This window comes from Scyliorhinus torazame, chromosome 16, assembly GCF_047496885.1.
Source record: "Scyliorhinus torazame isolate Kashiwa2021f chromosome 16, sScyTor2.1, whole genome shotgun sequence".
NCBI lineage: Eukaryota > Metazoa > Chordata > Chondrichthyes > Carcharhiniformes > Scyliorhinidae > Scyliorhinus > Scyliorhinus torazame.
The window spans coordinates 129765261-129778089 of record NC_092722.1 but is presented as its reverse complement, the minus strand read 5'-3'; positions in this window follow the sequence as shown (position 1 = coordinate 129778089).

Genomic DNA, 12829 nt, shown 5'->3' with positions numbered 1-12829 from the left:
GTGTGTGTGAATATGTGCATGTGTGAATGTGCGTGTGTTTGTTTTGTGTGTGTGTGAATGTGTGCGTGTTTGTTGTGTGTGTGTAAATGGGTGCATGTTTGTTGTGTGTGTGTGTTTGTTGTGTGTGTGTAAATGTGTGCGTGTTTGTTTTGTGTGTGTGTGTGAATATGTGCATGTGTGAATGTGTGTGTTTGTTGTGTGTGTGTGTGAATGTGTGCGTGTTTGTTTTGTGTGTGTGTGAATATGTGCATGTGTGAATGTGCGTGTGTTTGTTTTGTGTGTGTGAACGTGTGCGTGTGTGAATGTGTGTGTTTGTTGTGTGTGTGTGTGAATGTGTGCGTGTTTGTTTTGTGTGAATGTGTGCGTATGTGAATGTGTGTGTGTTTGTTTTGTGTGTGTGAATGTGTATGTGTTTGTTTTGTGTGTGTGAATGTGTGCGTGTTTGTTTTGTGTGTGTGTGTGAATATGTGCATGTGTGAATGTGTGTGTGTTTGTTGTGTGTGTGTAAATGTGTGCGTGTTTGTTTTGTGTGTGTGTGTGAATATGTGCATGTGTGAATGTGTGTGTTTGTTGTGTGTGTGTGTGAATGTGTGCGTGTTTGTTGTGTGTGTGTAAATGGGTGCATGTTTGTTGTGTGTGTGTGAGTGTGTGCGTGTTTATTTTGTGTGTGCGTGTGCGAATGTGTGCGTGTTTGTTTTGTGTGTGCGTGTGTGAATGTGTGCATGTTTGTTGTGTGTGTGTGAATGTGTGCGTGTGTGTGAATGTGTGTGTTTGTTGTGTGTGTGAATGTGTGTGTGTTTGTTTTGTGTGTGCATGTGTAAATGTGTGCACGTTTGTTGTGTGCGTGTGTGAATGTGTGCGTGTTTGTTTTTTGTGTGCATGTGTAAATGTGTGCGTGTTTGTTTTGTGTGAATGTGTGCGTGTGTGAATGTGTGTGTGTTTGTTTTGTGTGTGTGTGAATGTGTGCATGTTTGTTTTGTGTGTGTGTGAATGTGTCTGTGTTTGTTTTGTGTGTGTGTGAATGTGTGCGTGTTTGTTTTGTGTGTGTGAATATGTGCGTGTGTGTTTGTTGTGTGTGTGTGAATGTGTGTGTGTTTGTTGTGTGTGAATGTGTGTGTGTTTGTTTTGTGTGTGTGTGTGAACGTGTGCGTGTGTGTTTGTTGTGAGTGTGTGAATGTGTGTGTGTTTGTTTTCTGTGAGTGTGTGAATGTGTGCGTGTTTGTTGTGTGCGTGTGTGAATGTGTGCGTGTTTGTTTTGTGTGTGCATGTGTAAATGTGTGCGTGTTTGTTTTGTGTGTGCGTGTGTGAATGTGTGTGTGTTTGTTTTGCGTGTGTGTGAATATGTGCGTGTTTGTTTTGTGCCTTTGTGTGAATATGTGCATGTGTGAATGTGTGTGTGTTTGTTTTGTATGTGTGTGAACGTCTGCGTGTGTGAATGTGTGTGTGTGTTTGTTGTGTGTGTGTGAATGTGTGTGTGTTTGTTTTGTGTTTGTATGAATGTGTGCGTGTTTGTTGTGTGCGTGTGTAAATGTGTGCGTGTTTGTTTTGTGTGTGCATTTGTAAATGTGTGTGTGTTTGTTTTGTGTGTGCGTGTGAATATGTGTGTGTTTGTTTTGTGTGTGTGTGAATGGGTGCGTGTTTGTTGTGTGCGTGTGAATGTGTGCATGTGAGTTGGGGACCAAGTGCAATGTGTCAAAGTTTGCAGAGGACACGAAGATGAGTGGTAAAGCAAAAAGTGCAGAGGATACCGGAAGTCTGCAGAAGGATTTTGATAGGTTAGGTGAATGGGCTAGGGTCTGGCAGATGGAATTCAATGTTGCCAAGTGTGAGGCTAATCGAGTTTTGTTTTTCCTTGCTAGAGGGATGGAGTTCAAGACTAGGGAGGTTATGCTGCAATTGTATAGGGTGTTGGTGAGGCCGCATCTGGAGTCTTGTGTTCAGTTTTGTCTCCTTACCTGAGAAAGGACATATTGGCACTGGAGGGAGTGCAGAGGAGATTCGGTAGGTTGATCCCAGAGTTGAGGGGATTAGATCATGACGAGAGGTTGAGTAGACTGGGACTGTACTCATTGGAGTTTAGAAGGATGCGGGGGGGATCTTATTGAAACATATAAAATTATGAAGGGAATAGATAGGATAGATGGGGGCAGGTTGTTTCCACTGGTCGGGGAAAGCAGAACTAGGGGGCATAGCCTCAAAATAAGGGGAAGTAGATTTTAGGACGGAGTGTAGGAGGAACTTCTTCACCCAAAGGGTTGTGAATCTCTGGAATTCCTTGCCCAGTGAAGCAGTTGAGGCTCCTTCTTTAAACGTTTTTAAGAAAAAGATAGATACCTTTCTAAAGAACAAAGGGATTCGGGGATATGGTGTACGGGCCGGAGAGTGGAGCTGAGTCCACAAAGATCAGCCATGATCTCATTAAATGGCGGAGCAGGCTCGAGGGGCCAGATGGCCTACTCCTGCACCTAGTTCTTATGTTCCAATGTGTGCATGTGTAAAAGTGTAAATGTGTGCGTGTTTGTTTTGTGTGTGCGTGTGTGAATGTGTGTGTGTTTGTTTTGTGTGTGTGAAAGGGTGCGTGTTTGTTGTGTGCATGTGTGAATGTGTGCATGTTTGTTTTGTGTGTGTGTGAATGTTGTCATGATATTTAGATCAGCATATCATGGTGCAATCACACACACACTGATGGACATGCAGTAGGACCAACCAGCACACACACAACATCGCAGCCAATCACCAGTGAGAGCACACGCACTATAAAAACAGGGGACATTACAGTTCCCGCTGATTCCAGCAGCAGCCAGCTCAGAGCACCGAGCTCAGAGCCTGCCACTCAGACATTCATCATGTGCTGAATGCCTCACCCAGATAGTAATAGGACAGGGTCCACAGATTAGCTGGTAATGCACGTACCCAAGTTAGCAGTGTGCTGTTACAGTTGAGTAGTTAATAAAATTGAGTTACACCATCTCCAGCCGTGTTGGATCGTTTGTACATCAGAACACCCAACACGACAAATGTGTGCGTGTTTGTTTTGTGTGTGAGTATCTGTGGGAGAGCGTGTACTGTGAGAAATTCATTGTGTGTGTGTGTGTAATTGAGTGTGGGCGCGATTTAGCCAAATGGGAACAGAATACCACAGTGAGCGCGTTTAACTGCGTGTTTCCTGGCGCTCGTAGTGCCAAGAATCACAACGCTATTAAACGGGACTCGGGTTAAATATGGGGCCTCAGTGGGGAACGGCACTTAGTCCCGTTTCCTGCACTGAGGAACCCCGCTCGCATCCAGATTTCCTGAGCACCCGACGTGACCTCCTCACCCCATCTCAAGCCCCAACTCACTCTAAGGGGGTCCTCACCCCCCTCATTCCCCCCTGCCCAATCGCCACCATGCACAAAATGCCAGCCTGGCACCATAACAGTGTCCCTGCCAGCTGGCAGTGCCACCTGGGTACCTTGGCAATGCCAGGTGGCTGGCACCCATGTGGCAGTGCCTGGTTGCCTGGCTGGCAATGACAGGGTGCCTAGCTGCCAGGGTACCGCCCTGCCCAGAGGGCATGGACCTGGAGACCCCAATCGTGCAGCGTTTTCAGTAGATCATGCCCTTTGTGTGTGTGTTTATGTATTTGGGAGTGTTTGTGTGAGTGTGTGTGTATGCAGTAATGAGTCTGTGTGTGAATGAGTGTGTGTATGTGAGAGTGTGTGTGTGGGAATGCGTGTGTATGAGTGTGTAAGTATGTACGAGAAAGGGTGGTATTGTGCGTGTGTGTGTGACTAAGAACCCTGACACTGGCAGTGAGCCAGACACACAAAGCCTTCTCCTCCTCCCCAAAATCCTATCCATAATACAGACCAGGAGAGGTGGAAAACCCAGGGTGGAAGGCAACCTGCTTTGGACCCCCACTTTCTTTTAAAAAAAATATTTTTTATTGAAAACTTTTTCATTTAGCCAAAATAGTATAACAATATAATGTAAAAAGCATTCTTCAGGTTGCAATATAAAAAGAACACAATCAACAGTTGACAACACATCCAAACCTAACACCCTAACAATAAACTAAAAACACCTTTAACAACTGACGGTGTCTAACACTTTGAAAAGGGAAAGGAATGGCTGCCATCTTAGTAGAGTCCCTCTATCGACCCCCTAATGGTTATCTGACCTTCTCCAAATGGTGATCATGAGGTGACCCAATCAAGCTGCGGCACTGGGCAGAGTAGGAGACCTCCACCCAAGCAGAACCCGTCTCCGGGCTATTAACGAGGCAAAGGCGAGGGCATCTGCCTTCGTCACCACCTGTAGCACTGGTGAATCCAATACCCCAAAATTGGCCACCAGCGGACAAGGCTCCAGTTTGACGTTAAGAATCTCTGACATGGTGTTAAAGAAGGAGACCCAAAAGCTTGGGACATGACCAGAACATACGAGTGTGATTAGCCGGCCCACGAGAACATCACTCACAGCTATCGTCCACCTCTAAAAAAAACACTCATCCTCGCCTTGAGCAGATGATCGGGATCAAACTGAGCCGAGCACAGGAAGTTTGTGGAATTTATCCTGCAAAGAGCCTGGCTTCACACCTTCTCATTTAGAATAGGACCCAATTCACCCTCCCACTTTCTCTTCACCTCAGCCACCTTCACCAGAGCTGGCTCTGAGGATAGGATCCGACCATAAATACCCAAAATACTCCCCTCACCAGACCCGGCCAAAGATAAAATCCTCTTCAACAGGGAGGCTGGTGGTGTCAAGGGAAATGAAGGAAAAGTCTTCCGCAAAAAAAATCACAACTCTGTAAATACCTAAACAAATTATTCCCAGGGAGTTGAAATTTCACTGACAGCTCCTCAAAAGTGCCAAACCTTCCCTTCACAAACAGGTCCACAAACCTTTCCAGACCCTTCCCCTCCCATGACATATACGCAGAGTCTAAACTCGTCAGCACACAGCGATGATTACGACAGATAGGTTTGCCACTTTTGTGGAGCTGTCGGTAACCACCATGCCACCCTCTGGAGAAATGCCCTTCGGATCCTTAGCGTCTTGCCTGCCCAAATAAAAGAGGCTATTAATTTGTTAACTCTAACATTTCTTCTCAAATTCCACCACCAAGATGCCAGCAAGCATCTCAGCCATTACTGGAGTGGCTGAAGTCGCAGGAACAGCCTCCACCATTTTCTCCACCAAGGAGTCTCAAGAAGCCTCCGAATCTGTTGACGAATTTCTATCTGCAATTTTCTTTGCCCTGGTCCTTCTTGGCAGTTCCCTAATGCAGGCACCTTATGTCATCGATCAGATGGGATTTCATGCAAAAATATCCCCAGAAACTGGGTAAAAAGGGACAAATATAAAGTACCATCTCATGTGTGACGCATGTCCCTACATGCCGCAACCGGAAGTATCCCTGAACCCCACTTTCATATGAATTCTGCTGAGGTCAGTTTGGAATCTTCGCCACCAGAGGAAAATACATGGTCAGTGAAAATTAAACCCAAATCCTTTGCTCAGTCCTGATCCCCACTCCCTTCCCTGGTGATCAGGACTTGGGACCTTGCCTATCTCTCTATAGCCCTGCTTCTTAAGGTAAAAAATGTTTTATTCGTGAACTCTACTTCCCGTACAGCCTCCCCGAACAGGCGCCGGAATGTGGCGACGAGGGGCTTTTCACAGTAACTTCATTTGAAGCCTACTTGCGACAATAAGCAATTTTCATTCATTTCATTTCATACTACTTGCCACTTTGTAATGGTCGTCCTTATTCATTCCTCTTTTAAAATGATCTATTTATTGCTTTGACAATTTATGTTCATGTTATGCAAACCTTACCTATCAGAAATTTGCTCTTTGCCCCTTGAATGAGAAAAAAATTGAAATGTGCCCCCTCGTATGAAAAGATTAGTCACTCCTGACACTTGGCTAGGAGTGTAATTTAGGGATTGTGTGAGTATGAGAACATTAGAGTTTAGGGCCTTGCAGTCGAAAGCAAGCCTGCCAGTGGTGAAGTGATTAAAACCAGGGGTGCTCAGGAGATCAGAATTGGAAGAGCACAGAACTCTCAAAGACTTCATCGACTGGAGGAGATTACAGAGATAAGCAAGGGCCAGGCCATAGAGAGGCTTGAAGACAATTAGGAGAATTTGAAATTTGAGGCAAGCAAAGAAGGGAAGGGGTTTTGCTGTCAACGCTCCTGCGTTCAAATTCTTTTAATGCGATATATGATATCCAAGGCTGTGTTCTCTGTTCCTGTTTTTTAACATCAGATTATTTTGCCTTATCCTTCAAGCACTGATTGATGTGCGGTTCCTCATTCTGCAGGGCCTGCATTTTATTTGGGTCAGGTTGAACTGACCAGTTGTGTGACTTTTTTCCCATTAAATTTAAGTTGATATTTTGCACGACTCATCTTCCACACATGGAAGTCTGAAGTTACCTGCCTGGTGAATCCATGAATTCTGATGCAGTCGCTTTGCCTCAACCGTCTGCAACACCAGGAGACATATTTTAAAAGCACGCGGGCCGAGAAGAACAATGCCCTGGTGTACCCGACACATATCAAGAAGTTACCCACTTCCTGCCGTAGATTTTCAGTAGATTTTGTCAGGGGTCCCAGAAAATCCATCCTACTGTTTTTCAACTACGATCCAATTGTTGGTCAAGTGTAACTAGGTAGACTTGTACAAGGAGGCATATGACGTACATAAGCAACTGGGATCAAGTAGATCCCTTGAAGAGTATAGAGATTGTCGAAATAGAGTTAAGAGGGAAATCAGGAGGGCAAAAAGGGGACATGAAATTGCTTTGGCAAATAATGCAAGGGAGAATCCAAAGAGATTCTACAGATACATAAAGGGGAAAAGAGTAACTAGGGACAGAGTAGGGCCTCTTAAGGATCAACAAGGGCATCTATGTGCAGAGCCACAAGAGTTGGGTGAGATCCTGAATGAATATTTCTCATCGGTATTCACGGTGGAGAAAGGCATGGATGTTAGGAAACTAAGGGAAATAAATAGTGATGTCTTGAGAAGTGTGCATATTACAGAGGAGGAGGTGCTGGAAGTCTTAAAGCGCATCAAGGTAGATAAATCCCCGGGACCTGATGAAATGTATCCCAGGATGTTGTGGGAGGCTAGGGAGGAAATTGCGGGTCCCCTAACCGAGATATTTGAATCATCGGCAGCCACAGGTGAGGTGCCTGAAGATTGGAGAGTGGCGAATGTTGTGCCCTTGTTTAAGAAGGGCAGCAGGGAAAAGCCTGGGAACTACAGACCGGTGAGCCTAACGTCTGTAGTAGGTAAGTTGCTAGAAGGTATTCTGAGAGACAGGATCTACAAGCATTTAGAGAGGCAAGGACTGATTCGGGGCAGTCAGCATGGCTTTGTGCGTGGAAAATCATGTCTCACAAATTTGATTGAGTTTTTTGAGGGAGTGACCAAGAAGGTAGATGAGGGTAGTGCAGTAGACGTTGTCTACATGGACTTTAGCAAAGCCTTTGACAAGGTACCGCATGGTAGGTTGTTGCAGAAGGTTAAAGCTCACGGGATCCAGGGTGAGGTTGCCAATTGGATTCAAAATTGGCTGGACGACAGAAGGCAGAGGGTGGTTGTAGAGGGTTGTTTTTCAAACTGGAGGCCTGTGACCAGTGGTGTGCCTCAGGGATCGGTGCTGGGTCCACTGTTATTTGTGATTTATATTAATGATTTGGATGAGAATTTAGGAGGCATGGTTAGTAAGTTTGCAGATGACACCAAGATTGGTGGCATAGTGGATAGTGAAGAAGGTTATCTAGGATTGCAACGGGATCTTGATCAATTAGGCCAGTGGGCCGACGAATGGCAGATGGAGTTTAATTTAGATAAATGTGAGGTGATGCATTTTGGCAGATCGAATCAGGCCAGGACCTACTCAGTTAATGGTATGGCGTTGGGGAGAGTTATAGAACAAAGAGATCTAGGAGTACAGGTTCATAGCTCCTTGAAGGTGGAGTCGCAGGTGGACAGGGTGGTGAAGAAGGCATTCGGCATGCTTGGTTTCATTGGTCAGAACATTGAATATAGGAGTTGGGACGTCTTGTTGAAGTTGTACAAGACATTGGTACGGCCACACTTGGAATACTGTGTGCAGTTCTGGTCACCCTATTATAGAAAGGATATTATTAAACTAGAAAGAGTGCAGAAAAGATTTACTAGGATGTTGCCGGGACTTGATGGTTTGAGTTATAAGGAGAGGCTGGATAGACTGGGACTTTTTTCCCTGGAGCGTAGGAGGCTTAGGGGTGATCTTATAGAGGTCTATAAAATAATGAGGGGCATAGATAAGGTAGATAGTCAACATCTTTTCGCCAAAGGTAGGGGAGTCTAAAACTAGAGGGCATAGGTTTAAGGTGAGAGGGGAGAGATTCAGAAGGGTAGTGAGTGTCTGGAATGGGCTGCCAGAGGTAGTAGTAGAAGCGGGTACAATTGTGTCTTTCAAAAAGCATTTAGATGGTTACATGGGTAAGATGGGTATAGAGGGTTATGGGCCAAGTGCGGGCAACTGGGACTAGCTTAATGGTAAAAAACTGGGCGGCATGGACTGGTTGGGCCGAAGGGCCTGTTTCCATGCTGTAAACTTCTATGATTCTATGATTCTAACTGCAAATTAAACCTGTGTTATGCACAGGAGGAGGAATGATTTAAACAGTCCTGATCTCTCCTCTCACTATCCATCCATGAAAGGACAGGTATTTGGATTTCTGGGGCGAAATTCTCCGGTATCGGCGTGATGTCCGCCGACCGGCGCCCAAAATGGCGCAAATCAGTCGGGCATCGCGCCGCCCCAAAGGTGCGGAATCCTCCGCATCTTGGGGGGCCGAGCCCCAACCTTAAGGGGCTAGGCCCGCGCCGGACTAATTTCTGCCCCGCCAGCTGGCGGAAAAGGCCTTTGGTGCCCCGCCAGCTGGCGCGGAAATGACATCTCCGGGCGGCGCATGCGCAGGAGCGTTAGCGGCCGCTCATGGCATCCCCGCGCATGCGCTGTGGAGGGAGTCTCTTCCGCCTCCGCCATGGTGGAGACCGTGGCGAAGTCGGAAGGAAAAGAGTGCCCCCATGGCACAGGCCCGCCCGCGGATCGGTGGGCCCCGATCGCAGGCCAGGCCACCGTGGGGGTACCCCCCCGGGGCCAGATCGCCCCGCCCGCACGCGTCGCCTTGTCCCGTCGGTAAGGTAGGTGGTTTAATCTACGCCGGCGGGACAGGCATTCTAGTAGCGGGACTTCGGCCCATCTGGGCCGGAGAATCGCGGGGGGGGGGGCCCACCAACTGGCGCGGCGCGATTCCCACCCCCGCCGAATATCCGGTGCCGGAGAATTCGGCAACCTGCGGGGGCGGGATTCAAGCCAGCCCCCGGCGATTCTCCGACCCAGCGGGGGGTCGGAGAATCTCGCCCCTGATTTCCCTTTAGAATTGGTGGCATGTTTTCCCAACCCTTCAGGATCCAATCCTCCATTAATAATCCCACAGCAAAGCGGGAAGCTGGAGGGGATGTCGGTGGTACTAGTGAACATTAATGCGGCGAACTGGGATTATGTAGAGTTCATGAGATGGGTACTGGGGAAAATCCCTGATCTAGACTCGCATGGCTGATTATGGGGGGAGGACTTTAACACGGTTATAGATCCAAGGCTTGATCGGTCGAGCTTGAGGTCCGTCAGGGTGTCGGTGGCAGCGAAGGAGCTAAGGGGGTTTATGGAACACATGGGGGGTGGATCCATGGAGGTTTAGGCAGCCGAGAGCGAAAGAGTACTCATTCTTCTCCAATGTGTACAAAGTATACTCCCGAATTGACGTCTTTATTATGGATAGGACATTGCTGGCGAAGGTGGTGGACGTTGAGTACTCGCCGATTGTGGGGTCTGATCACGCCCCGCACTGGGTGGACTTGCAGATGAGTAAGGGTGGGTGGGGGGGGCAACATCCGCAATGGAGGTTAGATGTAGGGCTGTTAGCGGAGGAAGAGGTGTGTGAGCGGGTGAGGGAGGCCATTCGGAGGTATGTGGAGATAAACAATACTGGGGAGGTTTCAGCAGCTACGGTATGGGAGGCGTTGGAGGCAGTGGTGAGAGGGGAGTTTATTTCGATGTGGGCACACAGGGAGAAGGCGGAGCGGGCGGAGATGGATAGGTTAGTGGAGGAGATTCTCCAGGTGGACTGGAGGTATTCGGAAGCCCCAGAGGCAGGGCTGTTGAAGGAGCAGCAGAAGTGCAGATGGAATTTGGGTTGCTTTCTACGGGGAAGGCGGTGGGGCAGCTGAGAAGGGTGAGAGGGACGGCCTACGAATATGGGGAGCAGGCGGGCAGGATGCTAGCACACCAGCTGAGGAAGCGGGAGTTGGCAAGGGAAATTGGGAAAGTAGAGGACAAAGGGGGGAATATGGTCTTGGACCCGGTGGGAGTGAACGGGGTGTTCAGGGATTTTTATTGCAGGTTAAACAATTCAGAAACCAAGCCGGGACAAAGGGGATGAGGCGGCTTTTAGAGGGATTGGAGTTTCCAAGGGTGGAAGAAGAGCTGGTTAAGGGCCTGGAGGCCCCAATTGGGCTGGTTGAAGTGGAGGTGACGCAGACAGGCAAGACCCCCAAGATGTTGGCCTCGAGAATAGAGGATTGTGTGCCAAGGGTGAGAGGGTAGGACCAGACGGGGTTTGTGAAGGGGAGACATTTGATGGCGAACATTAGAAGGCTGCTGAATGTGATAATGATGCCCTCCGAGGGAAGAGACGTTGGGGTGCTTGCCGCCATGGATGCAGAGAAGGCCTTTGATCGGGTGGAGTGGGAATACTTATGGGAGTTCCTGGGGCGGTTTGGGTGTGGGAAGGGTTTTGTGGACTGGGTCCGGCTGCTGTACCAGGCACCGGTGATGGGTGTGCAGTCGAATTGGGTGAGCTCCGATCATTTTAGGGTGCACCGGGGGATGAGGCAGGGATGTCCACTCTCCCCACTGCTGTTTGCCTTGGCTATAGAGCCACTGGCGATGGTGTTGAGAGCATCATAGGACTGGCAGGGGATAGAAAGGGGGGGTGGAGCCCAGGGTCTCGCTATACGCGGGCGACCTGCTTTTGTATATTTCTGACCCCTGGGGGGATTGGAGAGATTATGGGGATCCAAGAGGAATTTGGCCGGTTTTCCGGGTATAAATTGAATATGGGTAAAAGCGAGATCTTTCCGATTCAAGCAAGGGACAGGAGAGGAGATTGGGGGAAATGCCGTTCAAGGTGGTAGGACGGAGCTTTTGGTATTTGGGCATCCAGGTGGCTTGGGATTAACTGCACCTCTGCCGTTCTCGCCGGCTAGGTACTCCACAAGGCTGGTAGTAGTGGCTGCCCTGAGGGTGTCGAGACAATGGCGGAAGGGGCTTAGGGGATTTTGTCAGGGATTGGCCGATGTCATGTCAAAGGTAGTGATTGTACGGCTGGTTCCGAGTCCAGAGGTTGCAATTTTTGGTGTGTCGGAAGACCCGGGAGACCAGGGGACGAGAGAGGCTGATGTTTTGGCCTTTGCCTCCCATGTAGCTCAGAGACGGATCTTATTGGCGTGGAGGGACTCAGAACCCCCAAAATGGGGGGTATGGGTCAGTGACATGGCCGGGTTTCTCAGGCTTGAGAAGATTAAGTTCACCCCGAGGGGATCGATGCTAGGGTTCGCCTGGAGGTGGCAACGGTTTATCGACTTCTTTGGGGAACATTAAGCCGGAGGGGGGGGGGGCCTGGGGCTGGATGAGGTGGGAAAGAGTTAGTGGGAAAGGGGGAATGAGGAATTGAAAATTGCTAAAATTATATATGCCTTAATAAAAATATATTTTTTAAATAATCCCACAGCAAACCTGAGCTGAGGTAAAAGAGGAGGGCTGGTTTATTTTACACACACAAAACACAGGAAAGTTTTTTTTGTAACGTCTACCACTTTTTGCACTTTTACAATAAAGAAAGAAAAGGGAAAGAAAGGGATGCAAGGTAAGACCACAATAAATGTAAGAGATATAGGTGCGACCCTCCATCCTCATTACACTCTCGCTCAAGCATAACGAGACCGGTGAATAGCGGGAGAGGCTGAAAGTGAGGGGCGGGATTCTCAGACCCCCCCACTGGGCCAGAGAATCGCCAGAGGGGTGGCGTGAACCCCGCCCCGCCGCCCCGCCGGCAGCTGACGGATTCTCCGGCACCGGTTTTTCGCCGGGAATCGCGTCGCGCCGGTTGGATGCTGTTGGCAGGTGATTCTCCGCTCTGCGACGGACCGAGTGGCCGCCCGTTTTCGGCCAGTCCCGCCGGTGTAAATCAAACAAGGTCCGTACCGGCGGCCTGGCCCACGATCGGGGCAGACTGAAAAGCGGGCGGGATGGTTCTGTGGGGGCCTATGTTCCTCCGCGCTGGGCCCCTGTCGTACTCCGCCATATTGCCTGGGGCCGGCGCGGAGAAGGGAACCCACACGCATGCGCAGAATCACACCGGCTGTAGCGCTTACGCGGAATTATGCCGCCTGTAGCGCGCATGTGCGAACCCGCGCCAGCTGTTCCACACCGGCTGGAGCTGCGGGGACCATTCCGGCGCCGACCTAGCCCCCGAGGGAGGGGAGCAATCCTCATTATCGGGGACTGTTGACACCGGAGTGGTTGACGCCGCTTTTCACGCCGGCGTCAGAACTTGGCCGCGGGATTGGACACGACAAGCCCCACAGGTGGCGGGGTGGGTTGCCTGGAGAGATGGGCACAGGTCCGGGGGTAAGCCCGCATTGCAGAAGGAAGTGTCAAAGGCATCATAATGGTTGTGCAAAAAGGTGTTTGTCATAATATACATCTCTGT